Source organism: Temnothorax curvispinosus, unplaced genomic scaffold (assembly GCF_003070985.1).
Source record: "Temnothorax curvispinosus isolate PA1 unplaced genomic scaffold, ASM307098v1 QBEX01009828.1, whole genome shotgun sequence".
NCBI classification, from domain to species: domain Eukaryota; kingdom Metazoa; phylum Arthropoda; class Insecta; order Hymenoptera; family Formicidae; genus Temnothorax; species Temnothorax curvispinosus.
This window is the reverse complement of record NW_020219608.1, coordinates 580,567-599,524: the sequence shown is the minus strand read 5'-3', so window position 1 is coordinate 599,524 and position 18,958 is coordinate 580,567. Positions and strand designations below refer to the sequence as shown.

General features: G+C 40.5%; 1 protein-coding gene across 2 annotated transcripts in view; it reads right to left on the bottom strand.

Moving 5' to 3' along the window:
• Positions 1-18,428, bottom strand: part of LOC112459439 — a 32,159-nt gene extending 13,731 nt beyond the window's left edge. Inside the window, exons 1-4 of one of the 2 annotated variants that reach the window (XM_025023534.1) lie at positions 18,108-18,428; positions 17,610-17,647; positions 14,428-14,524; positions 13,476-14,025 (exon numbers count right to left, since the gene is read on the bottom strand). The gene's annotated coding sequence lies outside the window, so the exon portion shown is untranslated. The remainder of the gene's footprint in view (positions 1-13,475; positions 14,026-14,427; positions 14,525-17,609; positions 17,648-18,107) is intronic. The other variant, XM_025023535.1, reaches the window with a different exon arrangement.
• Positions 18,429-18,958: the final 530 nt, after the last annotated feature.

Sequence of the window (18,958 nt, the reverse complement as noted above, 5' to 3'; positions counted from 1 at the left end):
CGAGGAACGCGCTGCATCATTCATCTGGAGTATACGCAGTGCGCGAGGAAAAACCATATACCTACACGCACACATACACACGTGTACACACTCACACACACACACATATATATATATATATATACACACTCACGTGTAAATAAGCTTTTCTATTCCATGATGTAAACCTAAGTGCGTGCGCATGTAATAGTGAAAGATACATGAGCATCACGCGTCTTTTTATGTACGTTTAATACCGATAAGGTTTTATTGGCCAGCGTTATCCGGTGTTCACCGGACCGTGCTGAAACGACGTGCTAAAAACACACCTTGTTAATCCCGGGAAATAGTCGAAAACAAATGTTCTCCTTCGATCTGGATATCCTAGACTGTCCTAGAGGTAGTAGGATCGCGTTTTTTACGCTTTGAGACAATTGAGACCTCCCTGCGTCGAGTAACGACAATGGAAATCGATGCACACAAACTGATATAGGAGATACGTTGGATACGTGACAGACTCGCCGAGAGGCAGGCGCATGTTGTTGCGCAAAGCAATTCCGACGGTAACGATACGAGCGAGCGCGAGGATATATCACCCGGTGGTAGATACCGGCGCGGGCGCGGGCGCGTGCCGGTTGACCCTGCGCGTGGGGGTCAGCAGGTGGAACGCGTGTTTGACGAAAGATCAGGTATACGAGATGTGTGGAAACGCATGCTGCCTTATTTATGCGTACACGCCCCTGCATCCTGCGCGCGGGCTATTACCCGCGGCTCTCTCGCATGAGGTAGACTGGTAAGATTCACCGCGGCCGGAGCCGCCGCGCCGCTGCCGAGGAATATTTCCGACACGCGTGACCTGTTCGGCGCATTTTCTTTTTCTGAGTAAAACGAGTTTGTCCTTTGCTTCGAGAAAACTGATTTTAGACTGAATGACGCAAGTAGGAATATTCCAGGCAAGTTGACCACCTTTGAATACATATTTGTTTGTTAATGGACCGATGCGCTCGTCCGTTCGTTTCGTAACGTCGAAAAAAGATGCGTCTTACTACACTGTTGCCAGCACGGACATCAGATTATTCAGGACGACAAAAATTTGCATCGGTCCGCTAACAACGGAAATATCCAGGGTGGTTAAATTATACGGTTCACCCTGCATGTATGATGAATGGAAGACGGGGAGAGGAGAGAGGAGAAGCGTGAGAGAAAGACTTGGGAGGAAGGGTGGTATTGTGTTCCAGCAGGGGCGGATATCCATAATAAAAGGGTTGAAAAAAGGTTGTATGATACCACTAAAGTTTCCGATCGAACACTACCGATGCGGATATGCCGGGACTGCATAACTTAATTATGACTTCTATCGATGAAAAGTAGAATTGCGTACTAAGAATAAGGTCATAAAAAATTATGTTGCTGCAAACTGTCGGGGCAAATATTTCTCTAGTTACGGTTAATATAATCCATATTTAATTACAAATTACATAGCCGCGGTATGTAACGATGAATAAATTAGACCTTTCGCAAACGGCGGATAGCGCGAAAAATTATGTCAAGGAAAATATAATCCGCGCAAGAAACATATTATCACTTTACGTTTTGCAACTGATCAGGTTGGGTAGTTCACTACCAGATCCAGTATCCGCGAGCGATGATTAGTACGGAACAGTTACCCATAGCCGGTTTGCGTGATATCGCAGATTCTGTCGCGACGTCGGTCAGTCTCGACGAAGGCATCCCGATCTGCTTCGTGTTATACGTTTTGTTGTTAGCAACGACATCGCGTTTTAGAAACGCGTGGCGCAACCGAGGCGCGTCGCGTCGCAGGCCGGCGGAAAAGTAAAGAAGATTTGCTGGCCGTGGGAAGGAAGACAAAGGTCCCGTGTCCCGTGAAGCGAGGAGGAGGCTCTCCCGAATCCGTGACGATTCTCTCGGCATTTATAGAGAGAGAATCGAGAGCGACTGGAGAATCGGCCCATTCGACGTCTGCTCTCTCGGTTCGCGTTACGTTCCTCCTCGGCTCCTCCGGATCGCTCCTCCCTCCTTCTCGCTCGGTTTCCTCTTTCTTTCGCTTCTCTCGCCGTCTCGACATCAGCTTCGCTCGACCTCTAATTCTCGAGCGAACAAAAACTTAATCGGTCGCTTCCTCCGTTCGCTCTTATGGTTACGGCGAGAGGAAGAGGGAAGGAAGAAAGAAGGAGAGAAAGAGAAGAGGAGAAAGAGTGAGAGGAAGGGAAGGAACAGGACGAGGGCAGGCCCTCGAGGGCTAGCGCGACGATAGCGCGAGGGGAGGAAAGAAAATCGAGGAAAAAAAGGATGGAGTCGAAGGCCGGCTTTTCCTGCAGAATACGATCGGGATTACCTTCGGCGTAATCTCCGTATCCAGTAGCTATAACCGTCTGAATTCATTTAGCCGCGCGGCGATACGTGTAGGTGCAACACCGAGAGAAGCTGCTTATATACCAGCCGGTTTTACTTCGAGGCGCGCGCGAACTTGAATCCCCCGTGCGTGTAAAAGTACGCCTCTATCGAGGCGTGTAGGTACACCCTCGGATCGGCGGTAAGAAGCACGAAGAACGAGCGCGACGAAAGAGTTGATTCGCGCTCGGAACGATCGAGGAAAGCAGACGCGGCTAATTCATAAAAGCGAGCTCTCTGGGCAGGTAGGTAGGTATAAAATGGCCGGAAGCTGCGATAGTGACAGCGTGAAAAATAATGCCAGATGTTCACTGCTTGATTGCTCATCCTCGACCGAGAGTAAAAGATGATACTGTTGGTTCCGCTTGATTGCCGCCTGCCTTTTACACGGGATTGCAAATTTCTAAAATTACGCGTCCAGAAAAGGCCAGTTGTTTTTTGTACAGTATATTTCAAAAAATCGCAAATGTTACATAGAATATTATTCATAACAAATATCAGTAATAATTATTTTCTATAAAGCAAATATTATTTCTGTATAGGTGTATAGTACGTATAGATTCTTTCAAATATCAATAGTATAAAACATTTTACGTAACATTTACATTAATTTCAATTTAAAAAGAAAATTGTTCGGCAATATTAATCGACACTTTTTCGTCCGAATGATTAATTCAAATAATACTTGTGCAAAAATATTGATACTTAGGTAAATACCTGAGTACCAACGACGCGAATAGATACAGCCGTACATGCGTACACTTTGGTGCATCATGGAGGTGTTAAAGGCACGACGTTGATTAAATTTATGTCTCTGTCGGTCATGATAAATGCGATAGTTCGATCTGGTTATAATTTGGGCCCGAGTAAAAGGAGTACTTAGGAGGTGTACGAACCTTTTAGTACGTGTCACGTTGGTATCTTCCCGCCACGATTTACGACGACGATAAAGCAATGACGAAAACGAAAAGAATGGAACGAATTTACTTCTCGCGTATTCCTGGCTAATCAATTTAAATACCGCCATGTAACGCTGCTTGATTAATCACCCTTGTAATACTTTGGATATAATTCTCGAAACTCGCAAGCACGATATTAGCGGGGAGAATTATTGAGGTGGGCGGTTGAGTCGAGAGTTACTGAAATGTCAATTCGCAAAGTTAATGCTGCCGTAATATTTTAAAGATAATTATATAACGTATTACATTATATTTTATACTGTGTACTACACATTATATTAAATTATATATAGAATGTTGATATTAAATTAGATAAATTAATTAATCTGATTAAATAACTATAGAGCTAAGATTTATTTGCTAAACATATTTTCCTTAATAAAATATGCCGTTTGAGTAACAACGATTAAACGTTAGCGATTATTTATTTCGCTAATAAGAGCATAATTAATAAGCTGGGATATCGCGATGTTTGTTGCAGTAGTCGATACGAGGACGTATTATTCACGTCGACGGGGAAACACTTCACCCGAAGCGAATTATATTTAACTAACGTGGCAGCCAATGAGGCAAATATAATATTTAGCGGACGGGCGCATGAATGGTCATCTATTTATGTAAATAAACGACGCTTCGCGAATACTGCCGGCGGGCGGTAGGATGCGCGGTCCACTTTCCAGCATCCGACCGCCGTAGTCTCGGATGGATGTCCGTCGCATCGAGAGTACATCCACAGCACGTAGATTTGCTTTTCCCTTCCCCTCCCGACCCCCCTTTTCCTGCTTCCTTTTCATTTCCTCCCTTCCTTCCCGGGATTCCGTTACTGCGCGAGTTCGAATCGAGAGAGAGAGAGAGAGAGAGAGAGAGAGAGAGAGAGAGAGAGAGAGAGAGAGAGAGGGAGGGAAAGATAAATATTCGCGACGACCGAAGGAAAGAAGGCAAGAAAGAGAGACAGACAGAAAGAAAGAGATAAAGAAAGAGAGAAAAATCCATGAGGTCTAGAAGCGAGAATTAAGAAGAGGAAGGAGTGAAAACGCGCGCGTGCGTTGAAATGAGCTCAAGCAGAAGGAAGAGGAAAGAAACATACTCGTTTCGCATTCTGCAGCGCGCTAGTCAGCGGCTAACTATAAGAGGAGCTAACTATAACCCGAAGTTTCTACCCCGCGGCGGCTATTTCGAGGTTCCCTCGCGTGCGTTGTCGCACCGCCAAATCTTGACCCCGTCCTGAGAAAGAGAGAGAGAGAGAGAGAAAGAGAGATCTGAACGTCGGGAGAGCCCGACGACGCTCGGTACTCGTATAGAAAAGTGCGAATACGTCACAAAACGCGGTAATGGCACGATTCATACGTAAATGCGAATCCGTCCATCGCGGCGTTAACGTATATAGGGACCCGTTAGGAATGTAGCTATAGTGTATTAACGCGTAATTAACCGCGTGGCTGACGCGACGATTTCTACCTACGTAACGCCCGCTAATCTTCGTTAATAATTCACCTAGCGAACTGCGAAACACACGCCTCGCAATTTAAGGAAAGAGGCTCTAAGCGGTGCGCGATTATACCGTAAAAACTGTACAAAATTATCGCGGATTGAAATTATCACGAGTATTATTAGTAATTTAATGGCGCGTTACTGTATATCATTAGCGAGAAAACATGATGATTTAACGTCCAGATATTTCACAACATTTTGCAGTCGGAGCGTTTTGCACCTGAGCGTACAGTTACGTAGATATAATCGTGCACGGGCGATAATGTACATATATATATGTATATATAATTCTAAGCCGGTTCGCATCCAGTTCTATATGCGCTATGTTTAATTACGTTTAGTTAACGTCGCGGCGATTAAGCGCTCGCTCGCGGATAACGACAAAGGGTCAATGCACGGAGCCGTTTCGATGACGCTTATACCGCCTCACCTCTCATTGGCTAAATCCTATTATTTATTTATGAACTGGGAATTCTGTTTGAACGAACAGGACCGGCCGACATTTTCTTGGCTTCGTATAAAGTTACGCTGTTAATGGCAGCGCAACGAGTGTCTTCGAAGTACGGCGTAAAGAAAATACACAAGTGCCTCTCACGTGATAATCGCGGTTTAAATGATCTAAATATAACGAGCTGGATATTCCGGATCGTATAGCGATAAAGAGGATATTGATATTGATATTAACGCGCATACGTACAGCAAGCGAAGCGATTAAAACAAATTATATCCCGTGACGTCTAAGAAATCCTAGAATTGCTTAAAAGTGTTTCCACGAAGAAAATCTCGAGGTACGAGTTTGATTGAGCAGTTTTGCACCTGCGATCAACATATCGAGCGATTTTCGAGCAATTAGCGAACGAGCAAACTGGATTAACCTTGCGCTCTCGTCTCGCTTGAAAACGCAAGCTTTCTCGCTTCACTCCGCTGCGAAAACAGAACCGAGAGCCACATGCTCGATGCATGTCGAACGGAGAGCCGCGCCGCCGCCGTGATCGCGTGCATCCGGTGGATCAGCGGAGTATCCTTTTCGTGTCTCCTTCGAGACTCTCGGATCGCGCCACGTTTAACCTTGCCTGGTTTCCTGAACCCCGCGTGAAAAACTGATCCCGTTTCGCGTCCCTTTATCTGCGCCGCGCGATGTATATTTATACCGTGCGGCGATCGTATAACGACGCAGCTTTAGCAGCCGCGTCCTCGCGAAATCGTGAAATCGTGAAATCGCCGTGAATTAGCCCGAAAAGATTTCTACCCGCCCGCATTTTTTCCCCCGAGCGATGTGTCATCGTTCTGACGCGCGTACAAACTGTAACGTTAACTCTCGATGTCCCGATCGCCGCGGCGGTGGCGAATATCGAGTTTCCCGAAGGTGAATTTCACGGAGGGATGCCTCTCGACGCGGATATTCGATTATCGACGTTTGGTTACGTCTACACGGGGGTTGTTTACGACGGTATAATTTATCAATTACGCGCTGATAACTCTCTAGTTTCCGAGGTGTCTCGCGTCACGTAGCAGTGGTGGTGGTTTAGTAGTATCCGTTCCGCCCGTGAGTACAAACGACCTCTGGATCCCTCCAGACACGTTATTGCACATGCAATACACCTGTTACTCTACGGGTTGCGTAAGTCTCCTCGGTGGCGAGCCCGCGAGTCAAACTGACCGCAAGAATTCCGAATACTTTCACTCGTTTCATGCGCTGGCGCGGCGCACGAATGTCGAGAGACGCGAGACGGGCCCGAGAAAGTATCCCAATATGTGCAGCACGATCTGATAACCGCAGCATGAGAGCAGCAACGAAGACCACGGAGAAGGAGGAGGAGGAGGAGGAAGAGATGGCGATGAAAGGCGACGAAAATAAAATTCCCGACTTACGCTCGAGCCTGAATCGTTACGTATACGTATAAACCGATGCATTAACAAAATGCACTCCGCGTTTTTCTTCGCCGATCGTGAGCAGGTGCGACGTTATGTCGTCGCGGAGGCGTTATTGTCCAAGTGTCACGCTTGGCAACGACTAGGGGACGAAGGTTGATGAAATCTCGCCGTGGACCGCCCTACTCGGGTGGTCCGAGATGCATTTAGGCAGAGCGAATTCCTCTGACAACAATAGCGAGTGCAGGGCGGACGGGAGATTTTGTTTAGATCGAGTGACGCACGCGAAAACGATTGCACGTTGACCACTCGTACGTTCCTAATGCCATGTGCGATTCTAAAAGAAATTATTTTTATTTCGTTAGATAGAACTTTTAGTCTATATGAAAAGTCTTTCACTCGCTTCTTGATTTCCTCATTTAATTAGTCTGATCAAAATCTGATGCTAATTAAGTAATAATAATATTATCACGCTGTATTCTGTACAATATACTGGCATTAGACACAATAAGGCCTAATCTCGATATAAGCAAGAAATAATAGATAATAACTATAATTACACAATAATATATATTGATAGCAATTCTGAAAATTGGATACGCCGCTTAGATACCTGCTTAGGATAAACAAGACAAGCCGATATACGTATATGCGCGTGTGCAACGCGATCGCGTTCTATAGTTATGTACGCTATGCAAACCAACTCGACCACGCTAACTAATTCACTGATATTATCAATTTATGATCACGAGCGTGCGTGATTCGGTACAGGCGGGACTGCTTCGAGCGGGAACAAAAGCGAAAGCTGGCGTTTGAAGCCAGGCGCATTATTCATATAATTATTTGGTGTGGTCATATCAAGGCTACCCGAAGCGTAAAGTGCTAAACAAGAATTTCTAACACCGCAACTTTGTAATATAGTGAAGTATCAAACAGTATATTTTCGCTAAGTAATAACACACAATCAAAATCAAATAATTAATAAATATTAAAACACTTGTGGTAAAATATCGCTTATAATCGAAAGTTTCGATATTATTTCAATTGATTAATATTTCGTCTGTATAACAATTTCTGTTAATTTCTAAATACGTCTCAACCGTGAATATCAAAATTTCAGGATGATCCGCCCCTCGAGGCCAGCGAGACGATGTGCTCTGCATATATCTAGCCTATTATCTCTCAAATCTGCGGAACCTTGGGGGATATCTCAGCGGACGTATCTATTTAAAATTGCAAACCGGTGGCCCCGCGTGCACGATGGGATCTGTCGAAAAATGCATAAAGCGACCAAAATGTGTCGCACAAAAGCCACTAAAGAAGGTCAACCGGACTCAAGGGTCAAGCCGGAGTCAACCGATGCGATTTGGTTTATGGCGCGCGCTTGTATCCCTTCCCTCTAGTATTATTGTATTTTCGACGATGATTTACGATAGGGGCGACCGCGCATTTGTGTTTCCCTCTAATTTTTTTTTCTCCCTTGCTCGAGCAACGTACTGCGCTCGACAGCAATGCAGCGATGCGTCGCGGGACGTCATCAGCAACACCCCGCGGAATTTCCGGAACTGACGGTCGTTTTCGCGTCATTCAAAACGGCAGTATTTTTTATCGGATGTAAAGCGATAAACAATATGTCAAACCTAAAGCGATGTATATAGATATATGTATAAATTAAAATTTATATATCGTTTTAGGTTTGACGTATTGTTTATTGCTCTATTTTAATTTATTGGATATAAAGCAACGAACAATATGTCAAAGCTAAAACGATATATAAATTTAAAGTTTCTCTGCTTTAAGCATTTATGTTCCTGCTATTTATTTGCTCTTTTCATATACAAAATAAAGATATCGTTAAGATATAGTTCGTCTTAGGGCCCGGACACACACTTCTGCACAACGCATAATACGTAAGCATAAGAAAATTGATTGGTCCATACACATGTGCATAAGGAAATAGACCAATCAATTTTCTTATGCTTACGCATTATGCGTTATGCAAAAGTGTGTGCTCCCCGCTTAACACTCAAACTCATTGTTTTTTAAATTTTAGAGCTTTCTTCACGCCTCTGTGTTCACTTTATCCTATATTAAAGTTTTCAATTCATTACCGTGAGCATTGACTTGTTTCACAAAACGTTATTACTTCTATCTATGCGCTGAATTTATAACACGTTTCCCTATTTACACTTGGTATTTAATCATTTTCACTACTGCCGGAATTGAGAAAAAGATATATGTTGCTTATACATTTTCTTCCAACGACATTATCTGTACGGAAAGTTTTGCACGAGAGCATATATGACGTAATCCGTAAATCGTGTAAAGCAGGGTCCACATTATCGAGCCAAACCGCGAACCGAGTCCCGAACCGAGCCTCGAGCAGAACTTGCAGACGAACCTCAAATCGAACTCCATCGCGAACCGCGAACATGAGTTAAAATTTTTCTGAAGTCAAATCTCGTATTGAAATTTATAATAAAATTTATATAAATTCTTAATACATGTATGCAAAATGCATATTTATATTTACAATCGTATTTTTTAACATTGCAATATATATATTATAAATTTATTGCGTATTTATCACAGGTTTAGAGTATGTTTATGCAATATTAATTCTAAATTTTGTTTTATGGTTTGAAAAGGAATTAAGTTTTGAATACAGGAAAATAATAAAAGCACATATACATATATTCACTCACCTTTTCCTGTTTCCATACTTTTTTTATTTTTGCTTTTTCTCTTTGCAGAGATGCCAATAATGTCGTCATCTTTTTTTTGCACATGTCACTATCACATTCGAGTTCTTTACTTATTTCTTCTTATAAAAAAAGTATGAGAACAGGAAAAGACGACTAAATATGTGTATACATATGCGTGCTTTTATTATTTTCTTGTATTCAAAGCTTAATTCCTTTTTAAACCATAAAACTATATTTAGAGTGGTACCAACTATATTTAATATTGCATAAACATACTCTAAATCTATGATAAATACGCAATAAATTTATAATTTATATTGCAACGTTAAAAATACGATTGTAAATATAAATATGCATGACATTTTTTTAATTGTTATAATGTTCGGGATTTTTAGCGTCCCGTATATAATAATCTTTTCTGCTTATAATCACTATTTAATTTTAAACATTTTTTATCAGACCATTCCATTTTGTCTATCAGTAGTCGTGTAGACTGCACATACGTGGATAGAATCAAATACAGCGACTGGGCAATTACTCACGTTTTCTTTCATAGTTCATTTTTTGTTTTTTGTCATTATTTGTCTAGATCGAAGCTTAACTACCAGTCTACCACCCGACAAAGCGTATAATCTGATCATAAAAAGCATCTTTTGATGTTTCGTCGAAATACCGACTTTTGGTGGGACACTGCGAGCCAAACCGCGTATCATCAAAATCCTTGCAGATTCGTGGACTGAGTACGCGATGGTTCGCACTGATGTTCGATTCGAGGTTCGCGAGCCTCGTGCGAGCCCGTCGGCTCGACAATGTGGACGCATGATCGGCTCGCAACGAAGTTCGGCTCGCGGTTCGGCTCGATAATGTGGACGCATGATCGGTTCGCGGCGAAGTTCGGCTCGCGGTTTTGCTCGATAATGTGGACCCTCCTTAAGATTAGAAATACGCAATGAGGCGTAAGGTTGTAAATCTCCCGCCAGTGCAGAAGAAAGTAACCCTCGTAAAAATCTATAATGAATCCCACACGTAACAGTGACCTATCGTTGCGCTTACTTTCGATGCGCTGAGTTCGATGCACCCAGGCTTCGCCCATCTCAATGGATGATGCTAAATTGCCGCTCGCAGAAGGAAAGGAGGAAGGTTAAAAAAAATAAGTAAATTACCGCAGAAAATGGTTGCAAAAATTGTTGCATAACTGGAACGCTGTTACATAAAAAAGGGTGAAGTCACCAAGTAATAATTTTCGGTAAATTAAATTTAAAACGCAAAATTGCCAATCCAGGTCGCATATCTCAAGTAATTTTTATAATTTACGTTATTTGAGATTATATCTTGAATTGCCTTGTGCGTGATTATATAATATGTGCTTATGTGTTACATAATGTCATAATATTTTACAAAAATACTATAATATATAAAAGACGCGTATCTTTCTCACATTGTACTTATAATGCATGAATATGTTTCGTTTCGTTCAATGATCAGGTTGAGGCGGACAATGTATCACTGATGATATATAAGGTCTAATTTTATTGAGGCTAATGGGAGGGCATGTACGTTTGACTTAAACGATTTCAAGGATTTCTCGAACCGATTAAAACCCTCGAGAGATATTGCCTCATCGTAATGTAAATCGCGATTAACGCAATTAAAAACTCGAGAACGCGTCGAGCAGGTATAACGCGGTTATCGCGACCTAGCAAGCGGGGCGCATCGGGGCACATAGGAGCGGAGTGCCTCTGACAGATGGCCACCAGAGATTTCCGCAAGAAAATAACGTATACAAAAACGTTGACGAGAGAGATACAGCGCGTGAATATGGCGCCGCGCGCTTTGGAGGCTGTGCGCGGCGATTCCTAGAGAGCGACGGTAATCGTTAAATCCTTGCGAAAGCGACTCGTCACGATTTAAGTGGGACCATTCGCTACCTTTGCATATTAAACACGAGATACGCTCGTACGTTAACTACGCTGTTCCACACGAGTCTATTAGGCCAGGCCTTGTCGATGGGGATTAAAGATGAAAAGATAATAAGATTTCGCATCTAATTTGCATTTTTACTCGAGAGAATACTGACGTATTTAAATTGCCCCCGCGAAATTATCGCGTGACGTAAAATCGACGAATGCGCGTTACACATATTACACGACGTCGTCGTCGTCGTGCGTAATTTCGATACCGGAGGATCGCGATAATACTCGTATTGGAACAAGGAACACTTTGTCGAACAAGACTGTATACACGCATACTTCGCTCCAATCCGCCTGTAACTTCATCCGTTTCTTTACTCCTTTTCAGATTCACGTCTGGCAGCAGCAGCAGCTTCTGCATTCAGCGGAAACCCTTCCACAACACGCTTTTAGCTTTTATATACTGCTACGCAATAAATCTAAATGTATGCGGGGACGATTACATTGGAACGTAAACTTGCTAAATTACGGTAAATTAATATTACACGTTCTGGGACGTACATGACGTTTATATGGATGCGCTGAGCGTGTGAAATAGCGTTACGATATAGGTAAAAGCGAATCGACCGCTTTCACGTGCTTTGCAATTTATACGAGCGCTTATAGTTCAGTGAATGCGTCGCTATCGATCTTTCGGTAATTCTACCTTTATTCCTAGTTTAGCGTAGGACGTGTGATTTATTAAACACGAGTTTGAAGCCCTCACGACGAATGTGTAACGCAGTAAAAATACATTGTGAGACATTGCGTTAAAGACACTTGCAGGAGACCGAAAACAGACCGGCAATGTAACAGAGACGAGCAGAGACAGAATTTCTAAGAAATAAATCTCGAGTTAGAGATCAAAAGTTCCGTTCTTAACTATGGGCAAAATTTAGAACGACAAGCGTGAACTTTCGTGCGCCTTGGGACAATTGCTTTAATCAACTCTTGTAAAATAAATCTTTTTAGATGCAGATGATGCATGGAAAGTGGTCGTTTCGTTTTAAAATGTGTAACTTCGCTCTTTCAGCCTTGCTTGGAAAAAATACAGCCAACTTTTTATATCAATTTAATATCCCTATCTAATGCAACAAATAATTTTTTGATAATTATATACTGTTAATAGAGTATAATTGTTTGTAAAAATGGGGAAATATTTTTATCTAACTCAGATCGTCTCTAATATTCGCAATACGTTCTTCTTGCGCTTCTCGAAAAGGCATAAACGCACACGCTCCCGTCTTAATTATTGCAGACGTTATTATCAATTAACCATTATTGTCGCATATCACCAGTGCTAACGGAGCCGTAGATGTTTCGTAATCATGTTCGAGGTTGCGAGAACGTTGAAATTACAATCGTTCCATCGCGGAAAAAATATCTCGCTTCCGAATTTTCACGAAAGCGTTGCGGTAGATGCGATAAATTGCGGAATTCTGCAGTAGCGTGAAAATTTGCCCGTCGTTCCTTAATGACGTCATTATTCTTAGTAATTAATTTCGGCATTATTAAGACGATGTACATACAAGTTGTCGCAGCAATACGTCCCTTAATCTGAGATTCATGTCTGCAGTTCTACACGCCATCAGTTGACGTGACATTAACATTTACACGAAACAAGCTTGTAAAAAAGCTCCGTCACTGTGGCATAATAGAAACTTTAAAGAGACTATTAAAAAGGTTATGAAATAACTTTGTTTTATGAAAGCGTATTCAGAAACAACATAATTGCTGGCGATCGATTCGATTGCTCTAAACTGCTGTTACGGACACTCCAACGATATAATACTGTACTGTAGATAATACTGTATTAATAACATTTGTCGACACTGTTAATTATTATATAATGTAATCTGTGTTAACAGTTGTACTGTTATTGTATTGTATTAAGAGCAAACTGAAATAATTGCATTACGTATATATAATTCTGCAGTAATGGTTCATTGTAATTGGAGTAACGGAAGGGGGATACAAATTTGCATTAATTCACTGTTGCCAGCGCGGTGTTCAAATAATCAAAAAATAACGATAGGTGGCAAATTAATCGACACAATAAAATACCCCTTTTATTTCGGACATGCGATCGTTGTCATGGATGCACTCACCTCTGCCGAACACGAAGAAGACAGTGGCGAACCGACGTCTTCCGGTCGCTGTACAAAATTCCTATGGTGCGGCGCGGAAAAACACCCCCACAGCTGCAGTACTGACGGTTCGTTCCTCTCGGAAAGGCACAGGTGTCATCGCACTGTCACGGCGCACGCAATTCACGATTGCCGCATAGGATACCGCGGTGTGTGTCTCTCTCTCTCTTTCTTTCTCTCTCTTTTTCTCTCTCTCTTTTTTCCCCCTCCCTCTCTATCTTTCTCTCTGTTTCTCTCTTCCCCCTTCTATTTTTCGTCTTGTCGTACGTGACGTATCGGTAATCGCGACTCGAGAAACAATCGGGAATTTCGGGGAGTGGATGGAACGTGAACCTCGATCGATGTCCGTGCGCAGACTGCCCGCACCATCGTCGCCGGTTGCCTCGCGTTCGTCATACTACTACGGTCCCTCGTTGCGTCTTTCTCCCGCGCGTGTTTCCGCTCTTTCGTTCTTACCCCCACCGCATGCTCTCTCGCCTCCCGTCTCGCTTCCACATGTGCGCGGATTTCCCTTTAAAATTAATTAATTAACAATACGTTGCATGAGGAAAAAAATCACGTAACTTTACGTGTATGTATTTAATACACATTCCTTTATAGAAATCTCTAATAAACGTTATATAGAAAGGGAAAGCAGAGAAGGAATTGTAATGAAAAAATGTTTGGCATTATTTTTTCTGCTAAAATTTTGTCAATGTTAAATTTGATAAGTCATTTATCAAATTTTTTATGCCATTGATAATATTACATGTTGCCATATGGCAACATAAAGAAGAAAACCATTCAAGAAGGTTTAGGAGTAATTCATTGGATATTGCCATGTGGCAATAGCAGCGAGATTCACTGTGGGTTAATTGCATTAAAATATAATAGCAATCGCACAGCTGACAGTAATTTAAACTTCTTCACGTACCTTTTAAGCCGATGACACCTACAGACTTTTCGTAGGATGTCGCTTCTTTCATCATTTTCTTCCCCGGTATTCAGTTCACCATTCTCTTCGTAAATACCTTTATGGATGTTAAATAGCAACGTTTATATAGTCATTATTTAATGACGTTATTCATTGTTTCTCTTGTATAATAATGTCACGAAAATTTGGCCGATTTTTAACTTATCAAAAAGATACAATGCAGATACAATGTGAAATATAAATGTGCCGCATTTTATTTAATGCAAAACTGATGTGCGGCATATTTATATTTCATATTGTACCTGCATTTTTGATAACTTAAAAATCGGCCAAATTTTGTAAGTAAGGAGTTAACTTTTACCTGTCTATCGTTTATAGTTTATATATTCACTTAATGTAAAAGTTTCTTTTATCTACTCAGTGTAATACGTTATTAAAGTATTAATATAGTGTACTCATAATTTAAACACACCGTTTAATAAATTGTACGGTCAGTTTATGAAACACCTGAACCGAGAAACATCTGTTTACTCGTAATTAATAATGTATAAAATAATTACGACCAAAATTTTAATTTTTAGCGAAATTAAACGCATCGTTACGGACACGCTTGAAGTCAGTAATAAATTCATATAATCATATAAAAGTTAGTAATGAATCCACATAAAAAATTATTTTGCCAGCGTCTTTCTTCCTGGAAATTATATAATGACCAATAAGTGAATCGGATGATTTTCGTAATAGTACGTAAAGTGCTTTCATAATCGAGAAAAGTTAACTTAAACTATACACGGTAAATTCCGTGCCACTTGGAACTCTCGGAGGTCCAAGTCCGCCGAAGTCCGTTGTCGAATATGTGACGAGACGTCATTAAGATTCCGTGCGTCGGTTTCAAAACCAACTGGCATTTGTTCTCTGTAAGTGTGAGATAGAAAAAGGGCAGCACACCCGAGGCTGGCGTTTTCCTTTTACACGGCGACCGATAAACTCCGCCTGTGTCCGAAAAACTAAATATATTCTTTAACGCGCCATTACCCGCGCTGTTCTAGCGTCGATAATAATAGAATAATTAACGCTACAATGAACGAACGTTGATAATAGATTTAGAAATAGGGTATTAATTAGCGTAATACGATGCAACTTCCGCATCGCAATGGAAAGATCGCAGAAACGATTGCTAAAAGATATTTCATCGCAAGATCACAGTACAATAAGTACATTGCGGAATAAACGCTTGCGAAATTTTCGGCCTCAGTCTTTATAGGAACTCACAAATCTTTCGGAGATGAATTTTCCATTACTTTTAAAAACCTTAAAGCGAATCGCGCTTACGATAAAGATAGAATAATTTCCAGAATAAAATAATTTCGAGAATAACCCGAGAAATATGAGAGGCGCGGACAAACGATTCCGTGGTCAATACAAAAACAAATGAAACGAATTAAGGATAAATAGCCGGCGAAATTATGAATAGGGTTTTCACTTGCCGGTATCGCAATTACGTTTCGTTCGAGAGTGACGAGAACGTCGCCTTTCGTCGTCTTTGGAAGCGGTCGCGAACATAAGGATCGGAAAGCCTCCGCTATTCTATATGAGAATCTTAGCTCGTTTAAGGTAAGTAACTGCCACGCAAAAACTGGACATTCCGCTGGTGTTTGTCCTTTTTTCATTCCACCCGTGTGTTTTTCCCCTTCCCACTTTTCATCGCTCCGCTCGAAGAGCGATGGTGACACTTCAGCCTCCGCTAGATGCACGTTGTATATAATCCCGATGCAATCATCTAAAAATATATGCGCGCACGTTCGTAAAGCTGTTAAGAGATAATTATCGCGTCGCGAGTGCACGCGAAGTGCAACTCAAAATGCAACGAAAGAAGATACATTGAGATAAAGTAGATGACACTTCGGATCCGAGCTTTCAATTTAAAAATACTTATATACTTAAGTATTCGGTCAAGTAAAACTGAAAGGAATTTATGGTCTTGTGAAACTGAATATTTTTCAAATTTTCACGAAATAAAAAAAAAGTGTATATTAAAAATTTTAATGTATCGCACTGTCGTACTTTAATTTCGGAATTCCAGACTATATATATATACATGTACTGCAATAATTATAATATTGAGAATGTTAGTTAATCACAATTCATTTTTAAGCAAACTTAAATTAAAATTATAATAATTATTAAATACATTTTTACTGTTCTTGTGGACGTAAAAGAATTAATTTGAATCTAATTGAGAAAAATTGTGTTTTATTTTTAAAACATTATATGTAAAAATATTTAAAATTAAAGAAAAATTTCACGATTAAATACATATATATTTGAAGGAAAAATGTATATAAACGCCTACAAAGTGATTACGAAGTATACATATACTTATATATATTATTGAAAACTATAATAACCTCGAGAAACTTGACTATAATTTTATAATTATCAAGTGTCCCAACGCGAGTCCGGGGATAATTAAAGAGTACCGACATTATTGATTATCGATTATTCTCGATCATATATCCAATATAAATATTTAAAACATTTAGCGTATAGCGCAATATTAATTTTGCAATTTATAGAAATGCAATATATACAATATTATGTTTTTACAAAATTGCATTTCTGTAGTTATCATCCATGCTAACTTTGGCTTCCTGTTCCTTTCTTTATCCGCAGTATTTGTGAGAGGGCGTTAGCGTACGGTGGATTTTTTAAATTATACAAATTGTAAAACTTTCGGTTTTACGAATTGCTGAATTCAATAATAAAACGGATACGCACGTCTTTTGTTTTGTTTCGATCAAAACCGCGGGAATAATTATCTAAGGTCAAAGTTTTTATTCTTATGCTTGATTAAGATATATCTACCATATGTGTCCAATGTACTATTGGTTCTAAAAACATTTATTTTTATTTATTAAAAGATTTTTTACTCTAAAACTTTAACATATCTTTAAATAAGATTATACTCTTAAAAATTAATACACGATAAATTGTAACACTGAAAAATTAAATTGTTGAACAAAGTGTTTAATTTATCAAAAATCTTTTCAATATATTTTAAATATTAAAATTGATACAAGATTTCGCAAAAAAAAGGGAAAGAGAGATTACTTTTTAATACTGTATATAATTTTCATAAATGCATTGCATACGATTGAAATAAAAAATAATTAAACACTCACCGGTACGATGCGCAGCGACGAAGTTGTAGTTACACGCTCTAATGTGTAAAATATAAATATATCTAAATTAAAGTCCCGTTCAAAATAATTAATATTTCAAAAAATAATTACTGAGCGCATCTCATTTTTCATTTAAGGAATATCCCTCTATTTAATATCCCTCTAAGGGATATTAAATTTAATAAAAATATTACTCCGAAATACATTGTTTAAGTTAGATTGAAATGCTTACAAAAGCATCTGATAAATATAAATATTTAATTGTTATATAAATAATCTAAACAACTGTAATTTAATAATTATAAGCGTAACGAAGCATTATATACAACAAATATTTTAAGTATTTTATTAAATATTTAAACTCTCGAGATAATGTAAAATTTTATTACATCGTATAACGTTGCAAAACGGTTGCACAGAAACGCGCTTATGTGGTCGTTGCGATCGAATTCCCGCGAAAACGATTAATTAGGCAAATAAATATAATAAATTACTCACCCTACGGTTGCCTCGTCGTTGCCGGACGCCTCCCCGGGCCCCCTCCTCCTCTCTCGTCCCAACCATGGCTGCTCCTTCACGGCACTCACTCGTAATTAACACTCGCGAGATTAATTGAGATCGCGCACTCCCACCGCGCACTAATCACCAAAGTTCAATGATCGCACGGCATACCGTACGGCACTCTCGGCGTTATAATCGGCACGCGATCCGCGCTTTGTCACGTCGCGATAGAGCATCAACGCGAGAAAAATACGTTCGCGCGAAGTGACGATCCGTTGGTGCGGTGTCGCCGCAGATCGGTGCGCGAATCTCGAGTAGTGGAGGAAATTCGAAAAGCGCGCGGCTAACTTCACGCGTCAGGAGCAAACGACTGCTGCACCTGCTGCTTTCAGACTGCACTTCCGTCTTCCGTGCACTAGGCTCTCGCGTTTTGCCCAACGAAAATGACGTATGCTTATGTTTCGATGCTGTATTGTAATATGTACAAACATAAGCTGCGATTCACTTGACGCTACAAATGCTTCGAAGCATATTCCTTTTCTCTTTTCTTTCAATGAAGAAAGAAGGAGAAGAAGAACGCTCCGAAGTATTTGTAGCGTCAAGTGGACCGCAGCCTTTGTCGATTATGCTCGCGCTCGTCGATCGGTCAATTGTCTCAATCTCGCGAAACGCGCGTTTCAACACGTCGCTACAATAATGCACGCGCGAGCGCCGAGTACTCTCAACAGATCGATTAAATACGTACGGTTCTCTTGATTATGATAATTAACTAATTAAACGCGTCGCCGTGACGCCGCTCGATCTCATCCATTACATATCCACGACGCTCAATGACTGAAGTTAGTAAC